This window comes from Camponotus vicinus, unplaced genomic scaffold (genome assembly GCF_025532165.1).
Source record: "Camponotus vicinus isolate PSW18456_S1 unplaced genomic scaffold, iyCamVici1.0 SCAF_1, whole genome shotgun sequence".
Classification (NCBI taxonomy): Eukaryota; Metazoa; Arthropoda; class Insecta; order Hymenoptera; family Formicidae; genus Camponotus; species Camponotus vicinus.
In genome coordinates this window covers 23863463-23889504 of record NW_028141945.1, presented here as the reverse complement: position 1 = coordinate 23889504, position 26042 = coordinate 23863463, and the positions used below count along the sequence as shown (strand labels likewise).

At 36.0% G+C, this 26042-nt stretch overlaps 1 long non-coding RNA gene across 1 annotated transcript; it reads left to right on the top strand.

Annotated features, from left to right (window-relative positions):
• The first annotated feature begins 16020 nt into the window (after window positions 1-16020).
• LOC145959769 (uncharacterized) lies at window positions 16021-25698 on the top strand. Its single transcript, XR_014435175.1, has 4 exons — window positions 16021-16095; window positions 17350-17954; window positions 18038-18231; window positions 25448-25698. It is a non-coding gene; the product is annotated as an uncharacterized LOC145959769 (long non-coding RNA).
• Window positions 25699-26042: the final 344 nt, after the last annotated feature.

Below are 26042 nucleotides of genomic sequence, written 5' to 3'. Positions count from 1 at the left end.
TTTTTATCACTGATTTTCTTCGTAGATAATTGCCAATCCCCGTTAGCCTTGGCAACAGTTTTGCTAGTTATATATAAGTATGCTAATCCGCTTCTAATCAAAAGATTGCTACTTTGTGACACCTTTGGTAACTTATAAAGTACATACCTACAAATTGTAATAATTATTCATTGAATTGTTAATAATTATTAATAGCAAACATTATAATTATAAAAGTTATAAGATAGATGGAAGATCGGGATATTGTCGATTAATAAAATCAATATAAAAAACATTCAAAATAATTTCTTATTTAAAATTCATTATAATTCATTAGAAATAATATGTATTTACGGGAAAATTTTATTGTATGTATGCCTTTAAATAAATTCAAATATATACAGGGTGAGCCATTTTAATTGCACGCAATTATTTCGGAAACAAAGCATTTTAGAAAAAAATGTTTCAAACAAAAGTTTTATGGTTTCGAGGGGGCCATAAGATGGTATCATTGGTTTGACACTGAAGAGTCATTTGAAGGTTACGTGAAGGTCACTTCAATTTTTTTAAATGGAACACACTATATATTTTTGCACACTCTTGTAGCTTATCTCGAGAGCTTTCCAAAACACTATAATTAAGTACCTTTTCGTTAAGTACTTTTTGAGTTATGAGGCTTGAAATAATTTCTTAATTTTACATAAACCGTAAAATATCTTGTAAAATATTCATTTTTCGATTATCTTACCTTAATACTTTTACGTACAAAATAATGAGAGGAATCAATTGGTGTAAAGAAAACACATAGTTGTTTTGAAGAAAAAATATGTAATTTGCAATTAACAATTACATATTTTTTCTTAAAAACAACTATGTGTTTTCTTTACACCAGTTGATTCCTCTCATTATTTTGTACGTAAAAGTATTAAGGTAAGATAATCAAAAATTGAATATTTTACAAGATATTTTACGGTTTATGTAAAATTAAGAAATTATTTTAAGCCTCATAACTCAAAAAGTACTTAACGAAAAGGTACTTAATTATAGTGTTTTGGAAAGCTCTCGAGATAAGCTACAAGAGTGTGCAAAAATATATAGGGTGTTCTATTTAAAAAAATTGAAGTGACCTTCACGTAACCTTCAAACTGACTCTTCAGTGTCAAACCAATGATACCATCTTATGGCCCCCTCGAAACCATAAAACTTTTGTCTGAAACATTTTTCTCTAAAATGCTTTGTTTCCGAAATAATTGCGTGCGTTAATTAAAATGGCTCACCCTGTATAAAAAGAGAAATAAATGAGAAAAAATTGATTTGATCCAATTAATAAATTACGAGCAAAAAAGAATAATAAGTAATTAATATGTATAAATGTATATAGATTTATATATGTATAAAATTCTTGATATTATTTATTATAAAACATACTTATTCATAATTCTAAAATCTTTTGTGATTTTTCACAAATTTTCATAACTCACGACAATTGATTTTATCTTTTAAAAAATTGCTAAAATCTATGAAAGATATAAATATCACATAGATATCTCAATTACATTTACCAATCGACGACCTGATTATTTTCGTCCCTGCATGAAGGAGTTGCTGCCGCATTCCAATAGATAACAGACAAAATGTTTATGCACAATAATAAAAACATTTTGTACGGAATGTTATCAATGCTCAAAATCAACAAAAATTCGTAGCGACTGTGAAAACGCCAGATCTACGGTTTAATCCATAGACGTTTATGATGAATGGCGTTAATTAAAAAAACGATAACAAACGCAAACTTCTGAACTTATACCGCTGTACTTGAGACAATTACGTTATAGAACAAAGCTGCTGTAATTGCGCCGATAAATAGTTCGATCTGAAAGCTACTTGATTCTTCTTTAAATAATGATCGAGATTTGAATGGATGGCTCGAATGATTGTGATACTAATGGCCGTAGGATGATTTCTTGATGTGCCGAAAAACTGCCGAGTCACGCTGGAAAACGGACATAAGACCGGGTGGCAAAGCTGCCAGATCTCCGCCGCAAGCAACCATGGACCTAAGAAGATATGGATGGAGTCTAAAGCGCTCATATGGGCGAGGGGGCTGTGAAATTTGCGGTAAGGGAGGTGTATAGCTCTGTCTCTTTCCAAAAGCAACCTTCGGGTGTTTCCGTCGCATATCCGATAATTCCCGAAAGATTATATATCCCATATTAGCTAACTTTCGAATAAAAATACATGTATTTTTATTCGAAAGTTAGCTAATATGGGATATATAATCTTTCGGGAATTATCGGATATGCGACGGAAACACCCAAAGGTTGCTTTTGGAAAGAGACAGAGCTATACACCCCCCTTACCGCAAATTTCACACCGCCCCGGCTCTAGACTCCATCCATATCTTCTTAGGTCCATGCAAGCAACATGCAACACGGCGTGGAGGGGGTAATGAGGATGTGAGCGTAAAGGCTATAGCACACAAATTCCATAGCCGTAACATTAAGACATACCATAAGGATTTAGCCAATAGGAGCGTAGCATAACATGTCAGCCAATAGCAATGGATCCATAAGCTGAAATTATAACTTTAAGCATAAGAGTAAAATTCGACCAATCAGAAGTCATTTTTAGATAGACGAAAAGAAACAAATTTTAAAAGTTTTAAGATATAGTTTTTCTATATACAATTATGTGGTACAAAAAACGTGATATAACCTAATTGTTTGATTTGATCTATATGGTTCATATAATTAATATTTAGATAAGTGGCTAAAGTTTATTCAATAAACTTTATTGAAATAAGAATAAAATAAAATATAAAAATATAAAATCAAATTAATATTGCATAATTACATATTATAATATATATATAACATAATTATATATTTTAAGGTGTTATTCATCAAAATTTTCTGTAATATAAATGAAAAATATTTTTTTAACGTTAATGATTAATATAAACATAAAATTAACTTCGGTATTCTCTTAAAAATATATTCGAAAAATATTGATAAAGAAAATAATGAAAAAATTAACACTTTGTTTATTTTGTAGCAATGGACGATATATGGGAAGATCCTGATTTTCTCCTAAAATTTATACAATGGAGTGCGTTGGTCATTATATGGAAAAAAAGACAACGTAGGCGGAGGAGGTGGTGGGTAAGACCTATAAATGTAAATAGGTCTTATCAAGGAGACTTTGAAGCTTTATTTCAAGAGTTAAAAGACGATACCGTAATGTTTTTTCGATATACAAGGATGACAGTGGATACTTTTTATACATTACTGGAAATGATAGCTCCAAAACTCCAGAAATGCAATTGGAGAGCTCTTTCTCCTGAATTACGTTTGTCTTCGACTCTTAGATATTTGGCGACTGGAAATCAAATATTATCAGTAGCATTAGCATACCGTATCGGAGAATCTACAGCATATAATATCATTAAAGAAACAACTAAAGCTATCGTGGAAGTTTTGTTTCATCAATTTGTATCACTTCCTGTAGAAGCAGATTATAGAAGATTTAGTGCAGGATTTCTTGATAAATGGAACTTTCCAAACTGTGTAGGAGCTATTGATGGCAAACATTGTATAATTCAGGCGCCTGCACGATCTGGTAGTTTATTTTTTAATTATAAAAAAACGTTTAGTGTGGTATTGATGGCTGCATGCGATTATAAGTACAAATTTACTCTAATTGATATCGGAGCATACGGAAGTCAAAATGATGCTGGTGTATTTGCTGAATCTGAGTTTGGGAAATTATTAAAAGAAGAAAGATTGAATTTGCCAAAAGAAAGAGTAAAACTACCAGGAGATGATGAATCAACTAATTTTTTTTTTATTGGAGATGATGCATTTCCTTTGTCAAAAAATTTAATGAAACCTTATTCAGGTACAAACTTAGATGAAAAGAAAAGAATTTTCAATTATAGATTATCTCGTGCACGACGAACGATTGAAAATGCTTTCGGAATCTTAGTATCGCGTTGGAGAGTTCTGCGTCGACCCATATGCATGCATCCCAAGACTGCCGATATAATAATTTTGAGTACAGTATGCCTCCACAATTTCTTGAAAAGTATGGATGACCAACAAACTCCAATGAATAGATTTTACTGTCCTCCAAACTACGTTGATGGTGAAAATAACAATGGAGAAATTATAAATGGTGCTTGGCGAGAAATTAATGATATGCCTCTTCGAGATATGGTACCAACCAATGCTCGTCGAGCAACAATGGAAGCATATGCACAACGAGAAACGTTAGCGAATTATTTCTTGACTCCAGCCGGAGAAGTACCATGGCAACATGATTATGTACAAAGAGGGCAAAATCGTGATTAAATTTGAATACAAGTACAATGCACAATCAAGGCTGCTTTCGCGACAAAATCAAAATGATCCAAATTAAAATGATGAATCACAGCGCAAGATCATTTTAATCTGGATCATTTTGATTTTGTCGCGAAAGCAGCCTTGATTGTGCATTGTACTTGTATTCAAATTTAATCACGATTTTGCCCTCTTTGTACATAATCATGTTGCCATGGTACTTCTCCGGCTGGAGTCAAGAAATAATTCGCTAACGTTTCTCGTTGTGCATATGCTTCCATTGTTGCTCGACGAGCATTGGTTGGTACCATATCTCGAAGAGGCATATCATTAATTTCTCGCCAAGCACCATTTATAATTTCTCCATTGTTATTTTCACCATCAACGTAGTTTGGAGGACAGTAAAATCTATTCATTGGAGTTTGTTGGTCATCCATACTTTTCAAGAAATTGTGGAGGCATACTGTACTCAAAATTATTATATCGGCAGTCTTGGGATGCATGCATATGGGTCGACGCAGAACTCTCCAACGCGATACTAAGATTCCGAAAGCATTTTCAATCGTTCGTCGTGCACGAGATAATCTATAATTGAAAATTCTTTTCTTTTCATCTAAGTTTGTACCTGAATAAGGTTTCATTAAATTTTTTGACAAAGGAAATGCATCATCTCCAATAAAAAAAAAATTAGTTGATTCATCATCTCCTGGTAGTTTTACTCTTTCTTTTGGCAAATTCAATCTTTCTTCTTTTAATAATTTCCCAAACTCAGATTCAGCAAATACACCAGCATCATTTTGACTTCCGTATGCTCCGATATCAATTAGAGTAAATTTGTACTTATAATCGCATGCAGCCATCAATACCACACTAAACGTTTTTTTATAATTAAAAAATAAACTACCAGATCGTGCAGGCGCCTGAATTATACAATGTTTGCCATCAATAGCTCCTACACAGTTTGGAAAGTTCCATTTATCAAGAAATCCTGCACTAAATCTTCTATAATCTGCTTCTACAGGAGGTGATACAAATTGATGAAACAAAACTTCCACGATAGCTTTAGTTGTTTCTTTAATGATATTATATGCTGTAGATTCTCCGATACGGTATGCTAATGCTACTGATAATATTTGATTTCCAGTCGCCAAATATCTAAGAGTCGAAGACAAACGTAATTCAGGAGAAAGAGCTCTCCAATTGCATTTCTGGAGTTTTGGAGCTATCATTTCCAGTAATGTATAAAAAGTATCCACTGTCATCCTTGTATATCGAAAAAACATTACGGTATCGTCTTTTAACTCTTGAAATAAAGCTTCAAAGTCTCCTTGATAAGACCTATTTACATTTATAGGTCTTACCCACCACCTCCTCCGCCTACGTTGTCTTTTTTTCCATATAATGACCAACGCACTCCATTGTATAAATTTTAGGAGAAAATCAGGATCTTCCCATATATCGTCCATTGCTACAAAATAAACAAAGTGTTAATTTTTTCATTATTTTCTTTATCAATATTTTTCGAATATATTTTTAAGAGAATACCGAAGTTAATTTTATGTTTATATTAATCATTAACGTTAAAAAAATATTTTTCATTTATATTACAGAAAATTTTGATGAATAACACCTTAAAATATATAATTATGTTATATATATATTATAATATGTAATTATGCAATATTAATTTGATTTTATATTTTTATATTTTATTTTATTCTTATTTCAATAAAGTTTATTGAATAAACTTTAGCCACTTATCTAAATATTAATTATATGAACCATATAGATCAAATCAAACAATTAGGTTATATCACGTTTTTTGTACCACATAATTGTATATAGAAAAACTATATCTTAAAACTTTTAAAATTTGTTTCTTTTCGTCTATCTAAAAATGACTTCTGATTGGTCGAATTTTACTCTTATGCTTAAAGTTATAATTTCAGCTTATGGATCCATTGCTATTGGCTGACATGTTATGCTACGCTCCTATTGGCTAAATCCTTATGGTATGTCTTAATGTTACGGCTATGGAATTTGTGTGCTATAGCCTTTACGCTCACATCCTCATTACCCCCTCCACGCCGTGTTGCATGTTGCTTGCATGGACCTAAGAAGATATGGATGGAGTCTAGAGCCGGGGCGGTGTGAAATTTGCGGTAAGGGGGGTGTATAGCTCTGTCTCTTTCCAAAAGCAACCTTTGGGTGTTTCCGTCGCATATCCGATAATTCCCGAAAGATTATATATCCCATATTAGCTAACTTTCGAATAAAAATACATGTATTTTTATTCGAAAGTTAGCTAATATGGGATATATAATCTTTCGGGAATTATCGGATATGCGACGGAAACACCCGAAGGTTGCTTTTGGAAAGAGACAGAGCTATACACCTCCCTTACCGCAAATTTCACAGCCCCCTCGCCCATATGAGCGCTTTAGACTCCATCCATATCTTCTTAGGTCCATGGTTGCTTGCGGCGGAGATCTGGCAGCTTTGCCACCCGGTCTTATGTCCGTTTTCCAGCGTGACTCGGCAGTTTTTCGGCACATCAAGAAATCATCCTACGGCCATTAGTATCACAATCATTCGAGCCATCCATTCAAATCTCGATCATTATTTAAAGAAGAATCAAGTAGCTTTCAGATCGAACTATTTATCGGCGCAATTACAGCAGCTTTGTTCTATAACGTAATTGTCTCAAGTACAGCGGTATAAGTTCAGAAGTTTGCGTTTGTTATCGTTTTTTTAATTAACGCCATTCATCATAAACGTCTATGGATTAAACCGTAGATCTGGCGTTTTCACAGTCGCTACGAATTTTTGTTGATTTTGAGCATTGATAACATTCCGTACAAAATGTTTTTATTATTGTGCATAAACATTTTGTCTGTTATCTATTGGAATGCGGCAGCAACTCCTTCATGCAGGGACGAAAATAATCAGGTCGTCGATTGGTAAGTGTAATTGAGATATCTATGTGATATTTATATCTTTCATAGATTTTAGCAATTTTTTAAAAGATAAAATCAATTGTCGTGAGTTATGAAAATTTGTGAAAAATCACAAAAGATTTTAGAATTATGAATAAGTATGTTTTATAATAAATAATATCAAGAATTTTATACATATATAAATCTATATACATTTATACATATTAATTACTTATTATTCTTTTTTGCTCGTAATTTATTAATTGGATCAAATCAATTTTTTCTCATTTATTTCTCTTTTTATACAGGGTGAGCCATTTTAATTAACGCACGCAATTATTTCGGAAACAAAGCATTTTAGAGAAAAATGTTTCAGACAAAAGTTTTATGGTTTCGAGGGGGCCATAAGATGGTATCATTGGTTTGACACTGAAGAGTCAGTTTGAAGGTTACGTGAAGGTCACTTCAATTTTTTTAAATAGAACACCCTATATATTTTTGCACACTCTTGTAGCTTATCTCGAGAGCTTTCCAAAACACTATAATTAAGTACCTTTTCGTTAAGTACTTTTTGAGTTATGAGGCTTAAAATAATTTCTTAATTTTACATAAACCGTAAAATATCTTGTAAAATATTCAATTTTTGATTATCTTACCTTAATACTTTTACGTACAAAATAATGAGAGGAATCAACTGGTGTAAAGAAAACACATAGTTGTTTTTAAGAAAAAATATGTAATTGTTAATTGCAAATTACATATACGAACGTTTGTAAGAAATAAACGTTCGCGTATACATAAGACTCGAGACATAACACACAGTATTGTGCGTTACCTAAGACAAAGACTTAAGGCATAAAACATAGTCTTAAAATTATAAGGCAGTCATTCTGCTCAGGCCCTAAGAACGCAGAATTCTTCCGTGACTGCGTATGCGAGACCACTGTAGAACGCACGAAATCCATAGGAAATGGATTTGGTTATTTCGCTTACATCTTACAACCTTATGCTATGGCCATTGCAGACCCGGCTTTAAATATCATTAATTCTTACCTGTGCAAAGCACTGCTCAACTTTGGTAAATGGAATAATTTATTTTCCAACTCGATCCCGTCTAATGCCTGGCTGGCCTGGCACCGCGACCATCTTAAAAATGGCGTCTTAAAATAAATGTTCTTAAAAACATCAGAAAGACGTCTATTGGTCAGGTCTTAAAGACGTCATAAGAAAGGCATGTTTAAGACGTTTAAAAAAATACGTCTTAGGGCCTGAGCAGAATGGCTGCCTTATAATTTTAAGACTATGTTTTATGCCTTAGGTCTTTGTCTTAGGTAACGCACAATACTGTGTGTTATGTCCCGAGTCTTATATATACGCGAACGTTTGTAAGAAATAAACGTTCGCGTATACATAAGACTCGAGACATAACACACAGTATTGTGCGTTACCTAAGACAAAAACTTAAGGCATAAAACATAGTCTTAAAATTATAAGGCAGCCATTCTGCTCAGGCCCTTAAATTGAATGTCTTACAGACGTTAGAAAGACGTCTATTGGTCAGCTCTTAAAGGCGTCATAAGAAAGGCATGTTTAAGACGTTTAAAAAATACGTCTTAAATTGAATGTCTTAAAAACATCAGAAAGACGTCAATTGGTCAAATCTTAAAGGCGTCATAAGAAAGGCATCTTTAAGGCCGGTATTCATAGTCCGTTCTTATATTTAAGATCGTCTTAAGAACCCATTCAACCAATCAAATAGCTGCAATGCGGTCATTGATTGGTTGAATGGGTTCTTAAGACGATCTTAAATATAAGAACGGACTATGAATACCGGCCTAAGACGTTTAAAAAAATACGTCTTAAATTGAATGTCTTAAAGACATCAGGGGGCCTATTACGGTTTTTGAAACGAAGTGAAAATAATAAAAGTGAGGAAATTTACTAGAGTATCTACAATTTCATTTGTCGAAATCTAGTAAATCTGTTCACTTTTGTAATTTTCACCTCGCTTCAAGAACCGTAATAGGCACCCTGGGGGCCTATTACGGTTTTTGAAACGAAGTGAAAATAACAAAAGTGAGGAAATTTACTAGAGTATCTACAATTTCATTTGTCGAAATCTAGTAAATCTGTTCACTTTTGTAATTTTCACCTCGCTTCAAGAACCGTAATAGGCACCCAGAAAGACGTCAATTGGACAAGTCTTAAAGGCGTCATAAGAAAGACATGTTTAAGATGTCTTCAAGACATGCATGTTGTGTGGGGAAAATCAAAAGACGAGGGAGAGAACAAAGGCCCAAGATGGCCGTTCACGGTAAAACCGTGCTAACGGTCGTGCCTCAGATGAAATTACTCGTTGTTGTGGCTAAGGTCCATATTCTGAATCCTCTTTTATCGATAAAAGTGCTTCTAAAAGTGGCTTATAGCCAATCAAAAGGCTTATAAGCCACTTTTAGAGGCACTTTTATCGTTAAAAGAGGATTCAGAATATGGACCTAAGAGTCCGTTGGCGCCCAAAATCCACAATGTCCACGGTAGCACTCGAAGAAATGTAACTTTCTGATGAAAATCACTGATAATTAGCCCAGAAATGGGCTGTTAAATATGCAAGTATCGCTCAGGCACTCAAAATCACGTGTATCTGACTTCGATGCAAAGATGGCGCTCTCGGTCCATATTCTGAATCCTCTTTTATCGATAAAAATGCCTCTAAAAGTGGCTTATAAGCCTTCTGATTGGCTATAAGCCACTTTTAGAGGCACTTTTATCGATAAAAGAGGATTCAGAATATGGACCTTAGGCCGGTATTCATAGGTCCATATTCTGAATCCTCTTTTATCGATAAAAGTGCTTCTAAAAGTGACTTATAGCCAATCAAAAGGCTTATAAGCCACTTTTAGAGGCACTTTTATCGTTAAAAGAGGATTCAGAATATGGACCATAGTCCGTTCTTATATTTAAGATCGTCTTAAGTTCATCTTTAGATATTGTATGTATCATTTCATTGGCTATGGATTATCTGAAGATGAACCAAAGACGATCTTAAATATAAGACCGGACTATGAATACCGGCCTTAAAGGGCCAGCGCACAAACATTGCTGTAGCGACTTACGTCACCTTATGTTAAGAAATTGACCAATCACAGTCGAGTATTCTCTTAATACTTGACTGTGATTGATCAATTTCTTAAGTCTTACGCCTTAAGGCCGGTATTCATAGTCCGGTCTTATATTTTAGATCGTCTTTAGTTCATCTTCAGATAATCCATAGCCAATGAAATGATACATACAATATCTAAAGATGAACTTAAGACGATCTTAAATATAAGAACGGACTATGAATTCCGGCCTAAGTTTCCTTAAAATCTCATTGTAGACGACGCATTATGTGATACGTAAAGCCAATCCTACGGCAACGCACAAGAAATTCTTATGTTACGTTAACGTAAGAAAAAGGCAATGCACAAGAAATTCTTACGTTATAATTACTTAAAAAATTTTATTAATGTAAGAAAAAGGCATCGTTGTCAAATTACGTCGCACAGATTCTGTTCAATTTCTGCCATATTGATGCTACTAGACTAGTTGTACCATTGAAAACTTTGTATCAACCAAAATATAATAAAGAAATGAACTTAAAATCATGAGTTGTGTTATTTATTATAGAATAAATCAATATGCAGCTATTGTACCGACCGAATTACGCACGTCTAAAAGTCGTCTTAATTGAAATGTCTGAGACGTCTTTATGACATCCTGAGTGAGACATTTAATTATATCTTGATTGGGACGTCTTGAGTGAGACGTCTTAAAACAATGCCCGATAGATATCTTAAATCGGGACATAAGACGTCTTAAAGACGTCATAAAGATGTAATTCTGATAACTTCTTAAGACGTCTTTAGAAATTTCATGACGTCTTTAAGACGACATAATGTTGTGTGGAGATCTCCAAGATGCATGCATTGCGGAGAGAAAGGCCATTCTGCAAATAAAGAAGATTGTCCTCATTGGCAAAAGCCACCCATCTGTGCCAACTGCAAGGGAGAACATCGTGTTACCGACCCCATCTGTCCAGAGTTATGGATCCAAAAAGACATTAGGGAATACGCTGCATATAGGAACATCTCTATCGCTGACGCTAACTACATTGTAAGAGGTAAAAGATCACCGCCTCCTATCTCTTCTTCCTCAGAAGAGTTCCCACCGCTCCCCTCTCGACATACACACTCTTTTTCTTATAACATGCCAACGGGCAGTCTTTACATGCCACGATTTTCTTCGCGCTCATACGCCAAATCCATCTCTCGTACTACACCAGATAAATCCTCTGTCCTTCCCTTAATCAAATTTAACTCTCTTCCAACACTAACTCAAAAACATCAAAAAATTTTTTATAACAACCTAACTCCTCAATCATCTTTCTCACGCTCCAGTTCCAAATCCTCCTCATCCTCTCCATCCGTCTCCTTCTCCATTCCATTACAAAGGACACAAATTAGCACTAGCCATAACAAGACAACGAATCCTACTAACAATAACCTCTCTCAGATCCCCTCAAACAATGTGAATTTTATCAAAACCTCTTCCGAAGTAGACATCAATAAACTTATACAGAAATTTTCTTCTCTCATCACGACTCCCGATCTTCCAGTAGAATCATTAGTTAAGGCAATCTCATTCATCAAAAGTTTTCTAAAGTCACAAGATACCTCCTCATCATCATTGCAAAATGACTAATTACCCACCACTTAAAGATCTCACAATTTTTCAATGGAATTGCCGTGGAGTCTCCAACAAGAGAGAAGTTCTGGTCAATCATTTAGATCATTTCGACATCTTTGCTTTCTCTGAAACTTGGCTTACTTCTGAACGAAAACTATTTTTCAAAAATCATCTCATTATTAGGCAAGATGGTCCCTCCAATCACTCAGGTGGGGTCTTGCTAGCAATCAGAAGAAATATTGCATTCCGTAAAGTTAATATCATTCCTTCCTTTCCAGGTATTTTAGAAACAATTTGCATTGAAATTCCAGCCTCTCCTAAACCTCTCCTTATTGCATCAATCTACAAACACCCCGGCCCCTCAGACTCTCTTCTTTGGGAGAACTTTTTCACCTCCTTTAACTGCTTCACATCGGCACATATCATCGTCACTGGTGACTTTAATGCCCATCACACTTCGTGGGGCAGTCATCATTCTGATAGCTCAGGTAAACTTCTTCTCGAATCTTCACAAGAGCACCACTTCTTCCCTATTAATGATGGTACTCCTACCCGCCTTTCTCATCCACGCAACTCTCCGTCAGTCATAGACCTCACTTTCGTCTCATCATCCACAACCCCTTTGGCATTCTGGGAGTCATATGAAGACTCCCTGGGCAGCGATCATATCCCTTCGATTATTCGCATTAACCTTACAGTCAAAAATGTTTCCCTTTATTCTCACAAACTTAACCTTTCTGAGCTTGACTGGAAGTCATTTCAATCTCTTTTAATCACCCTAGCACCAGATCTCTTACCTCAATTGCGAGATCCAGACATCTCTCACTTGGATAAATATGAAATCCTCTTAAACTCCATTAAAAACTCTGCTATATCTCTCACCTCTCAAAAACACAAGAATCAGCATCGTATCCCTTTTACGAGTCATAACTCTCCCTCGCAAAAACGTCTTTCTCCTCCTTCACCTTGGTGGAATGACACATGTTCGGAAGCGGTTGAACTTAGAAAACAAGCCTTTCGCCTTTTCAAAAGGAATCCTTCTCAGAAAAACTTCTTCAATCTCAAGAGGCAGGAAGCCTCTACAAGGAAAATCTTACGCGCTGAGAAACGCAAGAGTTGGAGATCCTTTTGTAAAGAGATCACTTCTTTTACTCAGATAAACACTCTTTGGAAACTTATTAAGAGATACAGGAATAGATATCTCACTTCCACTCCCTCTTCTTCCCCCTCCACCAATCACGGCATATCTAAAGATATGCAAAACACCATCGCCTCTTTATGTCCCTCATCTTGTATCGCACCTCCTCCAGACTTCTCGCTTGATGATAATATTCGCAATCTGCCTTCTGTCTTTGATTCTCCATTCTCAACTGCAGAACTCCGCTACGTTCTCAATGCAATGAAAAAAAAAGAAGACTTCTCCAGGACTAGATCAAATCACATACTCCATGATTTGTCATATTCCCACGATTTATCTTCCCGCTTTCCTTGACATATTGAACGAAATTTACTCTTCCGGAAAACTCCCAGACTCATGGAAACACTCTCTTGTATTCTTAATTCCCAAATCTACTCCTGGCAAGTATCGTCCAATCTCTCTAACATCCTGCGTACGGAAAACCATTGAAAATCTCATCCTGATGAGACTGGACTGGTGGCTCGAAAGATATTCTAAACTCCCAAATTCTCAATATGGTTTCAGAAGATCACGTTCTTGTCTAGATAACCTCTCCATACTCACCTCTGAAATTCATGTCAGTTTCATAAGAGGAGGTGTCACCGCATGTCTTTTCCTAGATTTGTCTAGCGCTTTTGATGATGTTATTCCCAACATCCTCTATGAAGATCTCATTCAAATGGGTCTCCCCATCAAACTATGTAAATTCATTTATAATCTAATCCATCTAAGAACCATACAGTTTTCAATCAATGGAGAACTCTCCAAGGAATATTACACTTGTAAAGGAGTTCCTCAAGGATCAATCCTCAGCCCTACTTTATTTAACATTTACTTAGCCAAACTGAAAAATCACATCGGTGAAGAATGTGAGATAGTTCAATTCGCGGATGACATAGCTATTTTTTCCAGCTCTGCTAACATTGCAAAAGCTCTATCTAACCTCGAATCTTCAGCCAATAGGGCGTTTAGATTTCTCTCTTCCAAAGGACTCTCCGTTTCTCCTTCTAAGTCATCACTCGTCCTCTTCACAAGGAAACACATTAATCCGACTGCCTACTCTATATCTATTAACAATTCGCCGATTCACTCCTCTTCCTCATGTCGCTTTCTAGGAATCATTCTCGATCATAAACTTTCTGGGAAAGAACATGTAACATTCATCCACAAACGTTGCTCCAATCTAATCAATGCTATCTCTACGCTGAGAGGCACCTGGTGGGGAGGAGAACCCCGTACTCTCTTATGCATTTACAAAGGACTGATAAGAGGCTCCATGGAATACGGGTGCGCCTTCTTTCCATACAGTAACTCCTCATTAATGTCCAAACTAAATAATATCCAACTCAAATCTCTAAGATTCTGTTTGGGCCTTAGAAGAACCACTCCTACTAATGTAATCCTGGCTGAAGCCGCGGAGGGCCCTTTGATAGAGAGATTCAAACTTCTTACAGCGAGGTACATCTTGAAAATCTTCTCATTATATTCTCACACATTATATTCTCACACAAAAAAAGAAAAAAAGATCCTAGTGAATCCTACCTACTATTCGATAGGTTCAAAGAAATGTTAAGATATAAAAGACACATAGCAGATTTTGATTACCCTTCTCCGTACTCAGTGGAGTTTGAGGCACTCATTCATATCCCAGAACTACTTCTCACCTCTCCAAAACAATCTGAGGAACTAAAAAACTCCATGCTTCCTACCTTTACCTTTTTGAATATTTTTCTTCATCTCACACATGATAGAACAGTTTTTTATACTGACGCTTCCAAAGCAGATATGGGATCCCCTGTAGGCTTTGCTATTTATTCTCCCTCCATCAATGTCCAGCTTATGTTTAAGGCCTCTTCACATTTCTCTATTTACTCAGCCGAAGCCTTAGCTATTCTTTACACCTTAAACTATATCCTTGACAACTCTATACCTAAAGCGGTGATCTTTTCCGACTCGAAAAGAGTCATCGACACTCTTGCCTCATATAATTTCGGCCACTAATGCAATTATTTAATCTATATTATTCGTCAGAAGCTGCTAGAAATTCACAGACTCAATCATATAGTAACTCTCGTATGGATACCTGCTCATTGTGGCATTCTAGGAAATGAGACAGCAGATTACTTAGCGAAAAACGCCATCTCGAGAGGCACTCCCATTACTGATACTATTCCTCACTCGGATTTTAACTCCATATCAAGAATCAAATATCAGGAAAACTCGACTAAATTTCTAAAATCTCAAGCACACCACAAAGGAAAAAAATATTTCCAATATTTTGACGGACTCCAACCTAAACCATGGTTTCACTCCTTTGAAGTGGACAGAGAGGCAATCGTTACCTGTGTCAGAATCAGGAGTAACCACTATTCACTAAATGCAAGCCTATACAGATGCAATATTATTCAAGATCCTTCATGCCATTGCGGTCATCCTCTTCAAGATGTGGATCATATCTTCTGGCACTGTCCTTTATTCTCAGTTCCTAGAGAAGCACTGATCAAGCAACTCCTTCAGCACAAAATTCAACCTCCGTTTCAAATTCAAGACATTTTGAGGACGCCTACCCTCGGAGTCGTCAATTCTATACACTCCTTCATTAAGAAAACAGGCATCCATATATAACCATCTAGTCTTGCTCATCTCTAATCACATCCTCCTTGCCCTCTTCAACCTCCAATTTAACTAAAAGCAACAATAAATTTCAGCTTACGACAAAAACTCCAGTCTAGTCCAACACAGCAACATCCCAAGTCAGTTAGCTTATTCCCCTAAAGAACAACATTCAATCAACTATAAAGAAGATCTGAATTTATTCATTTCTACAAGAAGAAATATAAACTCTAAATCTACACTCTCACTACCAGTTGATGGCCGGATTACACCCTCAGAGGGACGTGGCCAAACAAAATTGAAGAAGAAGAAGAAGAAATCTCCACAAGTATTTTTATTTTTTGTTTTTGTGAATTATTATTTTCAATATTGTTTGTCTGGATATAGGCACAGATTTTTGCGCATAAGTGAATAAATCAATTACAGTCCTTCATTTTCATCTTGATAATAAAAATAAAAACTCTGATATTAGTTTATTCTCTTATGCGTTATGCATTCTTTTATGCATTATGTATTGTGTAAGTTTCCCGCCATAATCTGACGCTCTCTGATTGGGTAACTTACGGTCCAAGCTTATATAATTGGTCATAGCTTTATCGACATCTGGCGCGCATCGTTATTTTTGGTCGTTTCGATCATTTTACTGTTACAATTGTGAGGTTAAGTACACGAGAAGTATAAAGAGCACAGTTTTTGGCAAAGGTTTTTGGAATTGATGTGAGAAGTACATATTTTGAGTCAATTTTTGTAAGTTCAGTAAACATATAATCTTCAGCTGCAGCGCAAGAGGAAAATACGTAAATATGAAATCAAATAATTTAAAATTTTCTACTTTGCGAAAATCACTGCATAGATTATCCTCAAGACAGAAAAATAGGATTAGATTTGAAATAAACCAAAATTTTAGCAGATATAAAAAATTAAATAATGTATCAGATATACAAAATAATATACAAGATATTTCTGAACCATCAACATCTGTAGGGTGTAATCGTTCTAATAATTTTATAAATGATATTAGGCATGACATCAATATAGAAAATGAGTCTTCTTCTTTGTCGCCGTCTATTTCTGATTCTAGTGATGCGATATCCTCATTTTTCAATACTGTTTCGACAGAATCATCTTTTCGGGAACAGTTAGCTTCTTGTTTCACAGATATCAATTTGACGTATGTTCAAGGAAATAGAATATTATCTTTACTACGAACGCATCCTTGCTTTTTTAACTTGCCCAAAGATGTTAGGACGCTTCTTAATACGCCACGAAATCGTGTTGTTATTTTTAATGTAGAGCCAGGCGAATATATTCATTTTGATCTTGAAACAGAGATTACTCAATGTCTCGAGAGTATCTCATCTGCAATCACTATTAATCAATTGGAAATAGATTTTAACACAGACGGATGCACATTAGATAAATCAAGTAGTATTCATATCTGGCCTATTCAAATTAGAATCGCAAATATTCAGCACGCAAAACCAATTCTGAATAACGTAAAAGTCAATTAAGCAGAAGCCATAAAGTTGATTTTATAATATGCATTTTTATATATTTTTAATTTCTAATATGTTATTTACAGGTGAACTACTTCCGCTACATCGGTGTCTTTAACTTAAAAGAAGCTGTCAACTTATGCTTCAAAGAAGGACTAAAGGACACAGTTACATCCTCTTTTACTTGGTGGGGCCGCGAAGAGCGACAACGGCCCATGTACAATACGTGTTTTCCCTGGCGAAAATAAGAAACTTTATAAAGCGTTAACAACCGTTGAGTGAGGGTTTTCTGAGAGTTTATATGCTTTTCAAACTTTGTAAGAGCACTTACATAACGCTGTTGGGTTTTGAATGCTTATCAAACGCTGCAGTGTTGCAATTTTTGTTCTACAAACTCTTTATATAATGTTACATGAAAGTTTTGCAATGCTGAGGTAACATTTTTCAGAGTACGTTCAGTAAACGTTGATACATCTTCGTGTACAGAGTTTACTCAGACTTTTCAAACGTTTACGATTACGCTATAACGTACAAACGTCTTTTAAACGCTGCAGTGTTGCATAATTGTTGCAATTTTTGTTCTACAAACTCTTTACTAATCGTTTTTAAACTCTCGACGAACTTCCACAAACGTTCATGTAAACGCCAAACAAACGTCTCATTTTTGCCAGGGTTGTTATAGCAATTTATGGTATGATCATTTATGATTTTTGGGAACATATTGTCATTATCATGCATATTTCACTTATAATGTAACTTGCATTTTTTTTTCAGAGGCTATATGTAATAATAGATACTTCGAAAAACCAACGCGCAGTGAATTCCAGGCGCAAATGCGGGAGGCTCTTCGAACGGCAAAAGAAAGATTGCGAAGCAAAATACGTGATCCGCGTAAACAACCCGGCGATGGGATAAATCGCAACTTTTGGAATGATGAACGGAACGTTTAATATTCACTGATAGTTAAAGTAAGAAACAACTTTATTTTTCTTTCTTATTTCTATAATTTTTGCATGTTATTTAGCCATTTGTAACTATGCATTTAATAGAATTATACGTATATAGTAAAAAGATTTTATTTTATTTAAATGATAATTCTATAAAAAGATAATCGTCACGTGAGTTTTATTGAGATACTTTTGATAATTTTGATAATAAACGTACATAAATCTTCAAGATACAATCTATTGTAAGAGTGGTAGATTTAGATCGCGGTTAACGGCGCGATCACGTGATCAGGAGATGAACGAGCCGGAGAGGGCTTTTGGTTTGACTCGCGGAAGCGAAATGAGAAAAGACTAGGAGTTGCAGGGGCAAATAGAAATATATTCTTGTATCGAATATACAAAGAGCGAACACAAATGCCGCGGAACCGAGGCCGTTAATATTAAGCACGAACGCCCGAAGATAAACTGCCCTTTTTGCGTTGAAACGCGCAGCGGATTAATCACTGCCCGAGGGAACCGATCACGACGAAAAGGCGTTAACGAAACGCGCTGATACTGAAAACGGTCTCACCGCACAAAAGCTGTTACTCTGTTCGGTGCCGGTTTGCAATTGTTACTCTCGCCGGTCGTGATCGATAACCTTGAGACGCGCGCAGCGCCGCAGCCAATCACAATGCGCGAACATAGCGCACTAGCGCCAAACGCTAGCGCCAAAACATGGCGACGGACATGCACTAGCGCCAAGACTTGGCGACGGACGCGCCATGACATGGCGACGGTCTTACACTTCGACCATCCTGACGTTTCATTCGTCTCGAATGATTACGCATGAGAAAAATAATCTCTGAAAAATAAACTATAAATGACGCTGAAAAATTTAAATAAATTAAAGAACGAAAAGAACTTATTAAAGAATATGATATACACCGAAGAACAAAATATAATCGAACGACAAGAGCTTATATAAAAATAAGAAATGCACCAAGAACGAAATAAGAACATTATCGCTCGCAACTTTAAGCTCAGTCTTAAAAGAACAATATACAATTATTATCGCTCGAAATTAAATACTAGGACCTTAAAACTATAATAATTTACAAAATTTACATGAGAGACTCTTCTTGAGAGTTTTTAGTTATCGGCTTGATCCATAATTTTATTCTGTCGGGTGATAAAATGGAGTTATAAGGTCTGGACGATAAATTAAAACCAGGTATGTCTTTAACGACATATCTGTTTTTGTTTAATACTTTAGCGATCATGTAAGGACCTTTATAACTAGGTTTAAGTTTTTTGTTTTCGTCCGGTTTGACAGTCGTATCTTTAATTAAAACGTAATCGCCGACATTATAAAGGGAAGGCTTTTTATGCCTTTCATCGTAATACTCTTTGTTATAATGCTTAACTTTATTAGTAGCTTCTAACGCTAACTGACGACAAGATTCCCTTTCTACGATATGGTCGAGATCGGTTTTCGCAATGTTATTTAAAAATCTAGATAGATTAATATCAGAATGATCTCTTTGATCATATCCAAGAAGTAATTTGGAAGGGGAAGTCTTCAGAGAAGAGTGGTACGTGTTATTAATAACATATTGTATAGATACAATATGTTATTAATAACACGTACCACTCACATAGGTATCGTACCAAGAAAATTTGTGCCCTGTGCACACAAATAAGTTTCAACGAAAAACTTATTTTCTCGTTGAACTTACGCACTATCATCCGCGTTTAGCTCTTATGGCCTTTAAATTTAAGTTTATATTGTATAGAGTTTAAATGATCATTCCAATTTAATTGATCATCCAATACCTTTTTTAAAGAAGATTTGAGAAATCTGTTAATTCTTTCAGCCAAACCATTGGCCCAAGCAGCAGCGACTGCAATAAGTTTATGTTGAATGTTTCTACCTTTTAAAAATTCGGAAAATTCTAGAGAAGTGAAAGCGGTCCCTCTGTCCGAAATTAAGGATATAGGATTACCAAAAATATTAAATAAATTAGTTAAATGTTTAATGACTTCTTTTGAACTTGTTGATCTTGTTGCGAAAAGCCAAGTGAACCGAGTAAAAGCGTCTACAACTAATAAAATATGTTTGAATCCGTCTGGAGAACAAGAAATGGGACCGAAATGATCAATATGTAAAGAAACAAAAGGAGAAGTTGGAGAATCAGTTATTTGCATCTCACCCTCGCGAGAATTAACAGCAGTATTTGCCATTAAACAAGTTAAACAATTGTCAATGTAATCACGCACTTTTCTGAAGAGAAGGAAACCAATAATTGGAAGAAATACCTTGAATAGTTTTTTCAAGCCCACAATGAGCTAATTCATCGTGATAAACGCGAATAACGTTGTTGACTAATGCGTCGGGCACGACGAAACGATGTTTGTTGTGATGTTTTCTGTAAACAAGACCATCGAGTAAAATAAATTTATCGTCGTCCTTAAATTCAAGGTTTTCAGCAATTTCTTTCAATCTATTGTCAAGTAACTGCCTATATTGCAGTTCGTTTTCAAGTGGCATTGCCTGAACAAAATTCACAGCTCTACTAAGAGCATCAACGTGAGACATTCGACGACCCTCACGGTGAACGATATTAAATTTGTAATTCTGAATTTTCAAAGTCCAACGAGCAATTCTGGGATTTAAATTGGCCTTGTTAATAGCATGAACAAGAGCGTTACAGTCGGTAACAATAGTAAACTCTAATCCGTATAAATAAATGTGGAACCTTTCAATAGACCTAACAATCGCGAGCATTTCTAACTCGAAGCTATGATACCTTGATTCAGCATCATTAGTAGCTTGGCTATAGTAGGCTACAGGAGACCAAGTTTTAGCGTCTTGTTTTTGAAGCAATATACCGGCAACGGCAACATTGCAAGCATCAGTATGTAGTTCAGTAGGGAGCAGAGGATTGTATAATCTTAAGACCGGATAGACCGTTAAGTCATGTTTCAATTGATTAAAGGCCTTCAGACAATCTTCATTAAAACAAAAAGTTACTGATTTCCGTAATAAATTATTTAAAGGTTTAGCTTTAATCGCATAATCTTTAATAAATTTCCTAAAATAATTAGTGAGACCTAAAAACCTTTGAACTTCAATAATTTTACGGGGTTGGGGAAAATTTTGAATAGCATTAACGTGCCTTGAACTCAAAGTAATTCCTGAAGTGGAAAGAATATAACCAAGGTACTCCATCGTCGTTTTCAGAAAACAACACTTCTTATAATTAAGCTGTAACTCGTAACGCTTAAGCAGCATAAGCACTTTTTCAAGAGTATCTAAATGTTCTTCAATAGATGAAGACGGAATAAGAATGTCATCTATGTAGACTAAAACTTTATCCTCCCTAATAAGAGGTTGAAGGATTTGAACAATGCGTCTCTGAAACTCAGCAGGGGCTTCGCAAAAACCAAAGGGCAAACGGAGATATTCAAACTGCCCGTCAGGTGTTGCAAAAGCAAAATACTTAGTAAAATCCGGGTGAATCTTAATATGGTGAAAACCATCTTTTAAGTCAAGAAGAGTAAAAACAGCTTTACTGCTTAAACGTGCCAAGCAATCTTCAATAAGGGGGAAGGGATATTTTTGCTTGATAACACGACTATTTAACGGACGCAAGTCGATACAAAGTCTGAGAGAACCGTTCTTCTTTCTGACTGGAACTACTCTTGAACAGTACGGCGAAGTACTATACTTAATAATATTTCTGTTTAATATATCATCTGTAATTTCTCTGATTTGAATCCGCTCGGACCAAGCGAATTTACGGGGAGCGTAAGCAAACGTTGAATTGTCTTTTAAATTAATTTTAACTAAATAGTCATCCTCGATAATGGGGACTGGAGTGTCCTCTACTTTTTGCAAAAGAGATAAAAGTTTTGCTTTGACCTGTGAATCAAAATCAATACTAATTTCAAAGAAGGAATCCGATACTTCGGTTTTAAAATCAATAATGTCAGCAGAAGCGACGTGAGATAAGAGATCCAACGTATCCTTACAATTCCCTTCTTCAGTAAAATCCATACCGTAAAAAAGCTTATTGACCCTCATACAATCATGACCTAATAAAATATGTGTTGGGGAAGAATTATGATTCAAAACATGAAAATCACAAGAAAGTAAAGAATTAGGTAACACATCTAATCTTAAAAAAGATGAAACAAAACCGGGTGATTTAATAACACACTCATCAATGGTTTTATACAGGTTAGAAGAAACTTTTAAAGGAGTGACTGAAGGGTCAAAAAACTTTTCGAAAACCAATCTACGAATAAAAGAAATAGGACTACCTGAGTCAACCGATGCAAATATTTTACAAGGAATTCCATTAAGTTCATTCACATTAAGAACTTGTTTGTCGCGAACAATAATCCGACGGTCTTGCGACACCGAAGCTACAGTTGAAGAGAGATTTTCCTCGGCCTCCTCAGCAGCTTTCTCCACAGCAGCAACCGTTGGAAAAGAGGGTTGAACCTTAGAAGACGCTTCTTTTTTCTTCAATTTGAAGCAGTCGGACTTGATATGGCCCTTATTATGGCAATAAGCACAAAAGACTTCTTTCTTCTGAGAACTGGGGCTTCCTGAAGGCTCCTTGTTGTCATTGGATTTGTCGTACTTGGATGAAGCATCCTTAGATTTATTAGTCTTCGTAGAAGAGAATTTTTTGAGATGCGAAGCACACGTAGAGGTCATACGTTGCATTTTCTCTAAAAAGACATCCAAAGATTCAGTATCGATTGAAAAAGCGGCAGCTTGAATGGAAATATGAGTGATCCCATCAATAAGAGTGTGGATAGTGTCGAAATCCGAGTAATTCAGCTTCTGAGTTAAAGCCATTTTGTCCGTGGCATAATCCTGGAAGGACTCGGATAAATAATTCCATTTTCGAGCTTCTAATTTTTTGACAAGAACACTATGAGGAATTCTTGTTCTAAAACGGCTAGTAATCGATTCTTTGAAAGTTGACCAAGATCTAGTGGACTCACCAGAGCCCAAGTCGAACCAACGACGAGCATTACCAGATAATCTGCTCGTAGCCGCTGTAAGCCTCACAGACGTAGCCAGGTTATGAAGGTCTGCTACGTTTTCGATTTTCTTCAGCCAAATATTTACATCATCCTCTTCAGATCCAGAGAATTGAGGAATTTGAGTAGAAAGAAATTTGACAGCATGTCCTGGGGGCAAAGAAGAAAATTCACTGGAGGGATGTATTCTTGAATCTGGAAGTACATCACCCTGAGAGGACCGTCTTGGGAGAGGATCACCATGAGAGAGCCGTCCTGGATCCGAATTAATGCTCATAAATGAAGAAAACATTTGCTGCAACATGCTCATCTGCTCATTCTGCTTAGAAATTTATTGGACAAGGAGAGAGCAGAGTTGCGGTAAACATTCTGGAGAAGTTTCCTTACTAGAGCAGTCAGAAAGTGGAATTTTGTCTGAAGTTTTAGGTATCGTACCTGAAGCAGATTTGGGAAAATCAGGCTCTCCATGAGCGTCCAAAAAGGTAGCTTGCGCTTCTTCAAGAGGACCATGATTTTCAAGATGCGTGAGCAGAGCATCGATGCAGCCTTCACGGCTTTTAGGAATATTCGAAATTCCATATCTGGATACCTCCTTTCTTAAATCCTGGTAAGACATTTCTTCGAGACGGTTACGGAACATCTTGAAGAACCAAAAGAACTGGAGAAAAATCTTGAACGGAGACCAAAGAACGTGCACCACAAATTCACCGAAACGAGTAAAGACAAACTGTCTTTACGGCGGCACTGATGGGAGCACACACTAGGAAAAAGTTTAAACCGGGAAGAGACCAAAAAAAAGTCGACCGGACGAACCCGAAGAACTTTCTTGACTCGACGAACCCGAAGAACTTTCTCGACTGGTCGCGAACGTTGCACCCGAACAAAAACACACCGAAACAAGAGTACACCGAAAACAAAAGTGCACCAAAAAGTCAGCGTTCAATTAATAAAGTCAATGTACTTTTGTTCACTTCAAGCGGGACCAATATGGCGGAAAAACCACCCGAAATGGCCCGACATAGAACCAATGTGGCGGCCTGGTCCTTTGTTCTCCACGCGCGGGACCAATATGGCGGGAAAGCCGCTTTCTTTTACAGCTTGTAAAGCGCAATAAAGCGCGGAGATCACCACACTTAGATGATCGGAAAAAGAAAAAACCGCACAAAACCACGAAAAAACCAGTCACTATCCCACTTCTGAGGCTGTAAGAGTGGTAGATTTAGATCGCGGTTAACGGCGCGATCACGTGATCAGGAGATGAACGAGCCGGAGAGGACTTTTGGTTTGACTCGCGGAAGCGGAATGAGAAAAGACTAGGAGTTGCAGGGGCAAATAGAAATATATTCTTGTATCGAATATACAAAGAGCGTACACAAATGCCGCGGAACCGAGGCCGTTAATATTAAGCACGAACGCCTGAAGACAACGTTGAAACGCGCAGCGGATTAATCACTGCCCGAGGGAAACGATCACGACGAAAAGGCGTTAACGAAACGCGCTGATACTGAAAACGGTCTCACCGCACAAAAGCTGTTACTCTGTTCGGTGCCGGTTTGCAACTGTTACTCTCGCCGGTCGTGATCGATAACCTTGAGACGCGCGCAGCGCCGCAGCCAATCACAATGCGCGAACATAGCGCACTAGCGCCAAAACATGGCGACGGACATGCACTAGCGCCAAGACTTGGCGACGGACGCGCCATGACATGGCGACGGTCATAGGCCGGTATTCATAGTCCGTTCTTATATTTAAAATCGTCTTAAGAACCCATTCAACCAATCAATGACCGCATTGCAGCTATTTGATTGGTTGAATGGGTTCTTAAGACGATCTTAAATATAAGAACGGACTATGAATACCGGCCTTACACTATTTTTTAAATGTCAGTTTTATTGTCGGCTGTTTTGGTAACATGCACATTTCGATACATCGAAATGTATCAAATTGTACATGTTATCAAAACAGCCGACAGTAAAACTGACATTTAAGAAACGGATTGTATCTTGAAGATTATTGTGCATTTATTATCACATTTATTATTAAAAGTATCTCAATAAAATTTACGCGACGATTATCTTTCTATAGAATTATCATTTAAATAAAATTAAAAAATTAAGTCTTTTTACTAGAAACGTATAATCCTTCTATGTATACGTATTATCGAAAAATTTATTTTGCCGTTATCTTTCTCTTGCAGAGAAAATACAAGAATAAATTCAGGAAAGAGACAGGTCTAATCAAATGAAGTCAGCTGCTGCTGCTGCGTGCAAACATTTGGGTCGTCAAAAAAATGCCTCTCACAAAATGTCTCTTATTTTATAAACAAAAGATGTACCATTTGTTTGACTTTAATTATATAAATTATATAGCTTTAATATTATATATTTAAACTATATAAATGATATAAGTTTAATTATAACTTTAATTATATAAACAGTATTACATTAGTATTACATATACAGGGTTTAGCAAAAGTGTGGAAACCCCTTAATATTTCGAAAAATACGCATTTAAAAAAAAAATGTTTCATACAAAAATTATGGGGTTTTATGTGGCGCATTACACAGCAACATTATTATGACCTCGAATAGCGTTGTCAAGGTTATGTGAAGGTCACCTCCAACTTTTTAAATGGGACACCCTATATGCTTTTGCATATTCTTGTAGCTTATCTCGAGAGCTTTCCAAAACACTATAATAAAGTTAGTTTTCATTAAGTACTTTCCGAGTTATGAGGCTTGAAATCATTTCTTAATTTTACATAAACCATAAAATATCTAGTAAAATATTCA